The sequence below is a fragment of the Bos taurus genome, chromosome X (assembly GCF_002263795.3).
Source record: "Bos taurus isolate L1 Dominette 01449 registration number 42190680 breed Hereford chromosome X, ARS-UCD2.0, whole genome shotgun sequence".
Lineage (NCBI taxonomy): Eukaryota > Metazoa > Chordata > Mammalia > Artiodactyla > Bovidae > Bos > Bos taurus.
In genome coordinates this window covers 92,633,228-92,643,937 of record NC_037357.1, presented here as the reverse complement: position 1 = coordinate 92,643,937, position 10,710 = coordinate 92,633,228, and positions in this window count along the sequence as shown.

Below are 10,710 nucleotides of genomic sequence, written 5' to 3'. Positions count from 1 at the left end.
AGGTGGAATTCTTCCAGTCAGCATAATACCTTTGAGGTACATACAAGCTGTGTGTATCAAAAGTCCACTCCTTTCTACTGCTGTGTAGTAGTCTGTGGTATGGATGTGCCATAGTTCCTTTAGCCATACACGTGTTGGTGGACATTTTGGTTTCCAAATTTTTGCTATTACAGATAAAGCTGCAGGGATTCCCTGGTGGCTCGGTGGTGAAGAACCTGCCTGCCAATGCAGGAGACACACAGGTTTGATCCCTGATCCAGGAAGATCTAACATGCTGAGGAGCAACTAAGCCCATGCCCCACAACCATTGAGTCTGTGCCCTGGAGCCCGGGAACCACAACTACTGAGTCTAAGTGCTGCTACCGAGTCTAACTACTGAAGCCCACACGCCCTAGAGCCTGTGCTCTGCAATAAGAGAAGCCACAGCAATGAGAAGCCCATGTACCACAACTAGAGAGTAGTCCCTGCTCTCTGCAACTACAGAAAAGTCCATGCAGCAACGAAGACTCGGTACAGTCAAAAACAAATACATAAATATATTTATATAAAAAGGAGCAGTCCCGAGATGGCAGAAGAATAGGACGGGGATACCACTTTCTCCCCCAGAAGTCCATCAAAAGATCATCTGAATGTTGAGCAACCTCCACAAAACAACCTCTCAACGCTGGCAGAGGACTCCAGACACCCAGTAAGGCAGCCCAATCTCTTAAACAGCAGGTAGAACAAAATATAAAAGACAAAAACAGAGACAAAAGATTTAGGGATGGAGACCCGTCATGGGGAAGGAGTCGTGAAGGAGGCGAAGTTTCCACAATGTAGGAAACCCTCTCACAGGCTTGTCTGTGGGGAGTTTTGGAATCCCAGAGGCAACATTCAGTTCAGTTCAGTTCAGTCGCTCAGTCGTGTCCGACTCGTTGCGACCCCATGAATTGCAGCACGCCAGGCCTCCCTGTCCATCACCAACTTCCGGAGTTCACTGAGACTCACGTCCATTGAGTCAGTGATGCTATCCAGCCATCTCATCCTCTGTCGTCCCCTTCTCCTCTTGCCCCCAATCCCTCCCAGCATCAGAGTCTTTTTCAATGAGTCAACTCTTCGCATGAGGTGGCCAAAGTACTGGAGTTTCAGCTTCAGCATCATTCCTTCCAAAGAAATCCCAGGGCTGATCTCCTTCAGAATGGACTGGTTGGATCTCCTTGCAGTCCAAGGGACTCTCAAGAGTCTGCCCCAACACCACAGTTCAAAAGCATCAATTCTTCAGCACTCAGCCTTCTTCACAGTCCAACTCTCACATCCATACATGACCACTGGAAAAACCATAGCCTTGACTAGACGGTCCTTTGTTGGCAAAGGTGGCAAAGTCTCTGCTTTTGAATATGTCATAACTTTCCTTCCAAGGAGTAAGCGTCTTTTAATTTCATGGCTGCAGTCACCATCTGCAGTGATTTTGGAGCCCAGAGAAATAAAGTCTGACACTGTTTCCACTGTTTCCCCATCTATTTCCATGAAGTGATGGGACCAGATGCCATGATCTTCGTTTTCTGAATGTTGAGCCTTAAGCCAACTTTTTCACTCTCCCCTTTCACTTTCATCAAGAGCTTTTTAGTTCGTCTTCACTTTCTGCCATAAGGGTGGTGTCATCTGCATATCTGAGGTTATTGATATCTCTCCCCGCAATCTTGATTCCAGCTTGTGTTTCTTCCAGTCCAGCGTTTCTCATGATGTACTCTGCATAGAAGTTCAATAAGCAGGGTGACAATATACAGCCTTGACGTACTCCTTTTCCTATTTGGAACCAGTCTGTTGCTCCATGTCCAGTTCCAACTGTTGCTTCCTGACCTGCATACAGATTTCTCAAGAGGCATATCAGGTGGTCTGGTATTCCCATCTCTTTCAGAATTTCCCACAGTTTATTGTGATCCACACAGTCAAAGGCTTTGGCATAGCCAATAAAGCAGAAATAGATGTTTTCTGGAACTCTCTTGCTTTTTCCATGACCCAGCAGATGTTAGCAATTTGATCTCTGGTTCCTCTGCCTTTTCTAAAACCAGCTTGAACATCAGGAAGTTCATGGTTCACGTATTGCTGAAGCCTGGCTTGGAGAATTTTGAGCATTACTTTCTAGCATGTGAGATGAGTGCAATTGTGTGGTAGTTTGAGCATTCTTTGGCCTTGTCTTTCTTTGGGATTGGAATGAAAACTGACCTTTTCCAGTCCTGTGGCCACTGCTGAGTTTTCCAAATTTGCTGGCATATTGAGTGCAGCACTTTCACAGCATCATCTTTCAGGATTTGAAATAGTTCAACTGGGATTCCATCACCTCCACTAGCTTTGTTCGTAGTGATGCTTTCTAAGGCCCACTTGACTTCACATTCCAGGATGTCTGGCTCTAGGTGAGTGATCACATCATCGTGATTATCTGGGTCGTGAAGCTCTTTTTTGTACAGTTCTTCTGTGTATTCTTGCCACCTGTTCTTAATATCTTCTGCTTCTGTTAGGTCCATACCATTTCTCTCCTTTATCGAGCCCACCTTTGCATGAAATGTTCCCTTGGTATCTCTAATTTTCTTGAAGTCTTTCCCATTTCTCTCTCTCTCTTTTTTTTTTTTCTCCCATTTCCCATTTCTCTAGTCTTTCCCATTCTGTTGTTTTCCTCTATTTCTTTGCATTGATCACTGAGGAAGGCTTTCTTACCTCTTCTTGCTATTCTTTGGAACTCTGCATTCAGATGCTTATATCTTTCCTTTTCCCCTTTGCTTTTCACTTCTCTTCTTTTCACAGCTATTTGTAAGGCCTCCCCAGACAGCCATTTTGCTTTTTTGCATTTCTTTTCCATGGGGATGGTCTTGATCCCTGTCTCCTGTACAATGTCATGAACCTCATTCCATAGTTCATCAGGCACTCTATCTATCAGATCTAGGCCCTTAAATCTATTTCTCACTTCCACTGTATACCCAAGTAAGATGGTAGGTGTTGCAAGAGGGCATCAGAGGGCAGACACACTGAAACCATACTCACAGAAAACTAGTCAGTCTAATCACACTAGGACCACAGCCTTGTCTAACTCAATGAAACTAAGCCATGCCCGTGGGGCAACCCAAGACGGGCGGGTCATGGTGGAGAGATCTGACTGAATGTGGTCCACTGGAGAAGGGAATGGCAAACCACTTCAGTATTCTTGCCTTGAGAACAGTGTGAAAAGGCAAAATGATAGGATACTGAAAGAGGAACTCCCCAGGTTGGTAGGTGCCCAGTATGCTACTGGAGATCAATGGAGAAATAACTCCAGAAAGAAAGAAGGGATGGAGCCAAAGCAAAAGCAATACCCAGCTGTGCATGTGACTGGTGACAGAAGCAAGGTCCGATGCTGTAAAGAGCAATATTGCATAGGAACCTGGAATGTCAGGTCCATGAATCAAGGCAAATTGGAAGTGGTCAAACAAGAGATGGCAAGAGCGAATGTCGACATTCTAGGAATCAGCGAACTAAAATGGACTGGAATGGGTGAGTTTAACTCAGACGACCATTATATCTACTACTGCGGGCAGGGATCCCTCAGAAGAAATGGAGTAGCCGTCATGGTCAACAAAAGAGTCCGAAATGCAGTACTTGGATGCAATCTCAAAAACGACAGAATGATCTCTGTTCGTTTCCAAGGCAAACCATTCAAGATCACAGTAATCCAAGTCTATGGCCCAACCAGTAGTGCTGAAGAAGCTGAAGTTGAACGGTTCTATGAAGACCTACAAGACCTTTTAGAACTAACACCCAAAAAAGATGTCCTTTTCATTATAGGGGACTGGAATGCAAAAGTAGGAAGTCAAGAAACACCTGGAGTAACAGGCAAATTTGGCCTTGGAATACGGAATAAAGCAGGGCAAAGACTAATAGAGTTTTGCCAAGAAAATGCACTGGTCATAGCAAACACCCTCTCCCAACAACACAAGAGAAGACTCTACACGTGGACATCACCAGATGGTCAACACCGAAATCAGATTGATTCTATTCTTTGCAGCCAAAGATGGAGAAGCTCTATCCAGTCAACAAAAACAAGACTAGAAGCTGACTGTGGCTCAGATCACGAACTCCTTATTACCAACTTCAGACTTAAATTGAAGAAAGTATGGAAAACCACTAGACCATTCAGGTATGACCTAAAAAAAAAGCCCACAGAATACATGCCTAACCATAACTGCCAGCGGAGAAGTGGCCCAGATGCTTTCGTCTGCCACCGGCAAGCAAGGGCTGGGCAGGGAGGTGCAGGCAGCATCATTGGTCCTTAGGGTAACAACCGGGCCTGAATGCCATGAGAACAATCTGAGGGAACTAATGTGAGATAGCAACCCAAACCGTGGGATCACCAGAGAGATAAAAAAAAAGAAAGAAAGAAACTTTCCCATGAAAGTCACTTCACGGTGACCCCTGGTGCACTCACAGAACAAAGGACTGAATGAATACCAAAGTAGAGCAAGCCTGCTGCTGTATAGGACCCTCCCTCCCCAGATGCAGAAATGCCGGCCTGCAAATACCAGAGCCAGAAAGAAGAGGCTGCTGCAATCTCGACCTAAGACTCCACATCTTCCACCAAAGTGTGAGCAATTCCCAGTTGCTAACCACATCTTTCTGGGATCCTGAATGGTTGACATCTGCCAGGAGTGTCACAGCCTGAGATCAGCTGCTCAGAGGAGACACACGGCATGCCTGGGACTGTGCTCTTGCAGCACACCTGGGAAACAAAGTGGCTTGGACGGGGCAGGTGAATAAGATGCACAGCCCACTGGGAGGGTGCCCTCATCAAGCACCCGGTCGCTTGAGCTGCTCGGAGCTGGGAAGAGCACACACCACCCCAGCCATCTGGGTCTGTACCCCTGCAGAACACCCAAGAACCTGAGTGGCTTAGTCCTTGGAATTGCATGAATAGCAGGGGTCACTTGGGACAGTGCCCCTGCAGAGTACCCTGGAGACTGAGCAATGTAGATTTGAGAAGTACATGCCGCCTTGGGCTGTGGCAAGCCTAGTGTGGTCCATCTACTGAGAGGACTCCCCACACATGCCAACAGTATTTGTTTGCAGTGTCCCTCACTCTCCGCATCACAACTGAACTAGTGAGCCTAAATAAGTGGGCACCTTCACCCGCTATGTCAGCGTGGAAATTAGACACTGAAGAGACTTGCAAACAGAGATAGCCAAAATAAACAAAGAAGGGGGAATCACACTGGAAGTGACAGGTGCACTAGATTAAAACCCTGTGCTTAATACTGGAGACTGTGCTCTTTAGGTGTACCTATAGACTTTAAGGGAGAAGGCGATGGCACCCGACTCCAGTACTCTTGCCTAGAAAATCCCATGGACGGAAGAGCCTGATAGGCTGCAGTCCATGGGGTCGCGGAGTCGGACACGACTGAGCGACTTCACTTTCACTCTTCACTTTCGTGCATTGGAGAAGGAAATGGCAACCCACTCCAGTGTTCTTGCCTGGAGAATCCCGGGGACGGCGGAGCCTGGTGGGCTGCCGTCTATGGGGTCGCACAGAGTTCGACATCAGTACTCACTAGTGTTCGGTAGAAGCAGACTGTGAAGATAGTCAACCAGATGACTTTGTGCTAAGGTGCACCGCTAGCCAGGCCTCTAGTCTTCGGGTCTCTGTCGATGCGTTTACCCGTAGCTAAAGTATAACATAGACTTTCAACGATAATTAAAATTATTTTCGACGAGGAAAGACCACATAGACATATGGACTACACATGTGATGCGTTCTGATTTTACTCGCATTATCAATAAGACTTCCCATTACTGCCCACCTCAAGCATACCTCCACAAATTTATTTACCATGGCGATGCGTTTTCCCTGGCACCTAGCAATAGTATTGGTGTTACTGTCAGGCATTTTTCTTCAAATCTAAAAAAGATCAAAATACTAAACAAGATCTATTTGTCAGACTACATGCTGCTTTATGCCACTTACTGTAATTTTCATTCCTATAGCTGTTATTGGCTGCCCTTCACTTTTCTCAACTATCTTTAATGCTCTTTAAATTTTAAACAATCAGGAAAGCCACCGCTGTTTCTTTAAAGAACACAATTCCATATACTATAATTGTATTGTTTTTAATTTGTGATGAATTTTTTAAAAAATTTTTTGTGATTTATTTTTTTTACTTTTTTTTTTTTATTAATTTATTATTCCTTATCTTTACCCATACTTTTATCTTCCCGCTCTAAGGTTTATTTTTGTTTATTTTTAGTTTGTACCACAAAGTAATATCAGTAGGAAGGACCTGAATCTCGCACCATCGCATAGGTGCTCTTAACTACAGTCATTCCCCCATCGCTGTGCTAGACCCATTCCTGGCCTACAAACTCGACCCTCTTACACAGCTTCCTCTTCTGGGGTCGTCCCAATGCACCAGCTCACTCAAAGCTCATTCCATGTAATCCGGATGACCTCTGTCAGAAGACACGCTTGTCATTAGCCTTTATGTTTGTATTTTCTTTAATCTTCATATTTTTATCAGACAAAGCCCCTAATAATTCTTTAGACATATGGGAGTAGGTGACTCCTGACCTCTAAGTTCTTGGTCAACTCACCAATATTAAGGTTCAGCGTGAAGTTTTAATTTGTTTGATAGTGTTGTTGTATCGAATGCTTCATGTATGCGAGTCTTTCAAGAACTACAGAAAGATCAATACATCTACTCGCAGAATACTCATACGCATTCCCTGCTTACTATCTAACTGTTACCTGCCGTAGCTACTCTATACTTGTCCTGGCTCAAATTTTCATCCACTCCTTTTGAACTCCCCTCCCACCCTATGCTATTTATACAATTTCTTCTTGGGCACTCTATCTCCCTTCTCCCTCTTCTCGATATAACTCTGTGAATCTCTCTGCATGGTGGTCTAAAATTCCTGGCTTTCAGTTTGTTAGAATGAGAATCTGATATCTCATTCTCTCACGCGTGACATGGAGAGATCTCTTTTTACTGCGTAATTTATGTCCCTTAGATGCGGTTTGTTATATCTTCTATTGCTGTATGTATATGATGATGGAGTAAGTCTTTAGCCTACTGCTAAAAGAAAAGGACCCGAAAAAGGCAGAGGATCACTACATAGACTAGAGTAGGCGAGAAGGCATTTAACTTTCCCAGGCTGCGCCCAGAAATACAGCTCGTTAAAAATCCATCGCAGCCAAAGTGTATGAGACGAGATTACATGCGGACACACAAAGAAGCGAGATACCCGTGCGACCAGTGACTCCAGGACATTAATAACACAAGAGTTCACCCAAAAAAAGCCTCCACACCTAACCACTGAAAACAAAGCTCCACCCAGGGCCATCAAGAACCCGTCCAGTTGCACCATGGAGCACACCCAAAGCCTAGAGCTTTGACTACCACAACCTCAAGCCACACACAACAACCAGAACTAATCTAAAGCACCGCCTATGTATAGGCTTTCCTTTGTGCGATCAGCTGGAATGTCACAAAAGAAATATTAAATCCAACCTCCCAATGTGGCCCGAAGGAGATCTGACGGTTATCTGGCCATCCCACTGAAGGCATATGAGGAAAGCGACACCCCATTGCGCAGACCCTACAGAACCCCAACAGACGTTGCACAACTGGGAAACTATGGAGATTACTACGATAGACACTCCAGAGAGATCCACGGATCCACCTCACCTAAGTTCATTGAGTTCATCGAGACACAAGTACCTCCCATCAGACAGTAGCGCGAAAACCAGCGTGGATAGCGGCACACTACTTGCACACAAAGCTCCATTGAGCTCATTTAGCAGTGATCTGTTTCTTATTTTTCTTTTATTTATTCCTCTAACGAGTCCACGAACAGCCCGATAAGAGCGTTAACAGGACTACCTAAATGCATCCCACATAGTTCACCAGCTGCAAGAAAACAATCATCGAACTTGTCGCTATAAAACTATGCACAGATAAATGCCCCTCGGCACCAATGTCCGTCTGCAGCATAAGCAATTTGCGCAAGTGCAGGAAAGTCATACTAAAGCAAACATGTTAGAATATAAAGAGTTCACGAGAATAACATTCAGCCTAAAGATGCAATGAGGAAACAAATATTATTAAGCGCATCACACACTACACAATTAAACCCACCCATAGAGCCTCCAAAAAGAGTAGGAAGTGCGAATTAACAAAGTACGTCAATCAACCATAACACAATGACTTGATACGGATTGTTAGATCTCCAAGGAATGCAATTCTCAGTCTACATACCCTCTACAGAAAGATAAAAAATGAATAGTTAGTCTGCATAAGCAAAAAGCTCTGGAAAAACCAATATTGAAATCTACCCATTAGCCATTAAACTATGTCATCTCTCATGAGATTTCATTAGTAGAATTCAACGCCGAGAAGATTAGTGCGAACTGTGAACAATTTATAGTTCTTAAAAGCCATGCACCTCAAGACTAGGAGAACAATAAGGCGTGAGAATTAATAATATTGCGCCCAATGACCTTTATCTAGCGAGCCCCCACAATTGCTCCAGGCAATACATGCGTGTAGGCGCCTGGCAACTATCACTACAAAAGTGCCATAGCATTGTTCAGCATATAACTGTTAAAAATCTAGCTGCTAAATAGTCCATGGGTATGCTCCACTATGAGTTGTATGTCGGACTAAAATGAACTACCTTTGCACTGCGTGACCGCGTATACTTGCCTCTTTCTCCACTTTCATACCCATGCTTCGCTAATTCTAAAGTAAGATCTCATTATAGCTGTGTAGAATCTGGACACAATATCGAGTCAGCCTATCGCATATCGCTTGACAGTAATTTCTTGCCTGGAGAATCCCAGCGGAACGGGGAGCCTGGCGGGCTGCCGTCCTATTCTAGCATGCGCGCGCGGTCGGCACTATAGAAATAGCATCCCAGTGTGTACTGCGACGAACTTGGTGACAGAGCATACCTTAGCAGATCTAAGAGCTAAATTATTATTATATAATATTTTAGTGTGTAAGAATGCATATCAGAACTACATCTGTTTAGTGTACCTATGATCTTTCTTGAGACTACACCACCTTCCTCCCGGATATACGTAGTACTACACACGCCACCAGCCACTGCAACATAACTAGCTAACCACCTAAGGATTAACAACTCCGTAGCCCCTTATAGGCACCTCAACTTGAAATGCGAGCGCCATGACTCATATTAACCTGCACACATTCTGCGCTCTCATATGATGATTCTACCCTGGGCATGCCAGCACGATAACTGACTTGTGCAACAAACTCGATAAGAATTGATGCACAAGCATTCGACTATATTGGTATTCCTTCACTTCATAGTATGAAATGGTGACCTAAATAAAGCTGCCCCTATGATCTGGAGGCCCAATGCTGGAAAAAAGTGAAAAAAAAAGTAAAAAAAATAAAATAAAATAAATGAGGACTACCTCAGAGACCTCTGGGACAATGTTAAACACCCCAACTTTCGACCCACAGGTGTCCCAGAAGAAGACAAAAAGAAGGAGCATGAGAAAATACTTGAGGGACTATTTGGGACTCTCCAGATTTCTTGGACTTGGGTGACTATTTCCTTCCCCATATTAGGAAAGTTTTCAACTATTTTCTCCTCAAGAGTTATATAGAGAGTTCACAGAATTATATAGAGAAGAGGGAGAAGGGAGATAGAGGAGACCAGGAGGAGAAAAGGGGGGAGTCAAAAAGAGAGAGAGCAATCTAGCCAGCAATAAAATCCATAAGTGAAAATGGATACTGAAGATTAGATTTTTAGAGGTACAAAATTGAACAGATCAGATAGCCCTCAGTCGTGTCCAACTCTTAGCGACCCCATGAATTGCAACATGCCAGGCCTCCCTGTCCATCATCAACTCCCGGAGTTCGCTGAGACTCCCATCTATCGAGGCAGTGATGCCATCCAGTCATCTCATCCTCTGTCGTCCCCTTCTCCTCTTGCCCCCAATCCCTGCCAGCATCAGAGTCTTTTTCAATGAGTCAACTCTTCGCATGAGGTGGCCAAAGTACTGGAGTTTCAGCTTCAGCATCATTCCTTCCAAAGAAATCCCAGGGCTGATCTCCTTCAGAATGGACTGGTTGGATCTCCTTGCAGTCCAAGGGACTCTCAAGAGTCTGCCCCAACACCACAGTTCAAAAGCATCAATTCTTCAGCACATCACTTCTTCACAGTCCAACCTCACATCATACCGCAGGAGATCCCAAAACGCAGCACATTATCATATCTATCAAAGCCTTGACTCTACCTTGAGAATCCAGACCCAAGTCGAGAGAGCTCAAGTAAGAATTAGTTGAAAATACCCGTCAGCGGACTCTAAGTAGAGCATCATGGGCGGTGCTTTTCTTGCTTTTCCACTCCGATGAAATATGCTATGATATGCCTTGATCTCCCTCAGGGGTCAGTATGCAGATCTTTGAATGCCAACCCCTGAGATCCCTGTCGCCTACCTTGACACAGAGAAGAAGGTAGAAGCATTTCGCTTCTGTTGACACAAGTCCTAGAAAATGAATGGTATCTATCTTGGCCATATTGGGCCATGTGCACAAAGCTATGACACAAATCCCCAGCTCTTCCTTCCAACTCGAATGGAGACGATTAGAACTTGCTGGTCCAATACAAGAGGCACATCATTTCTGGAGATTTGCCCCAGTGCGCCCCTAATCAGAGAAATCCGCCGAGATAACTCGTGAG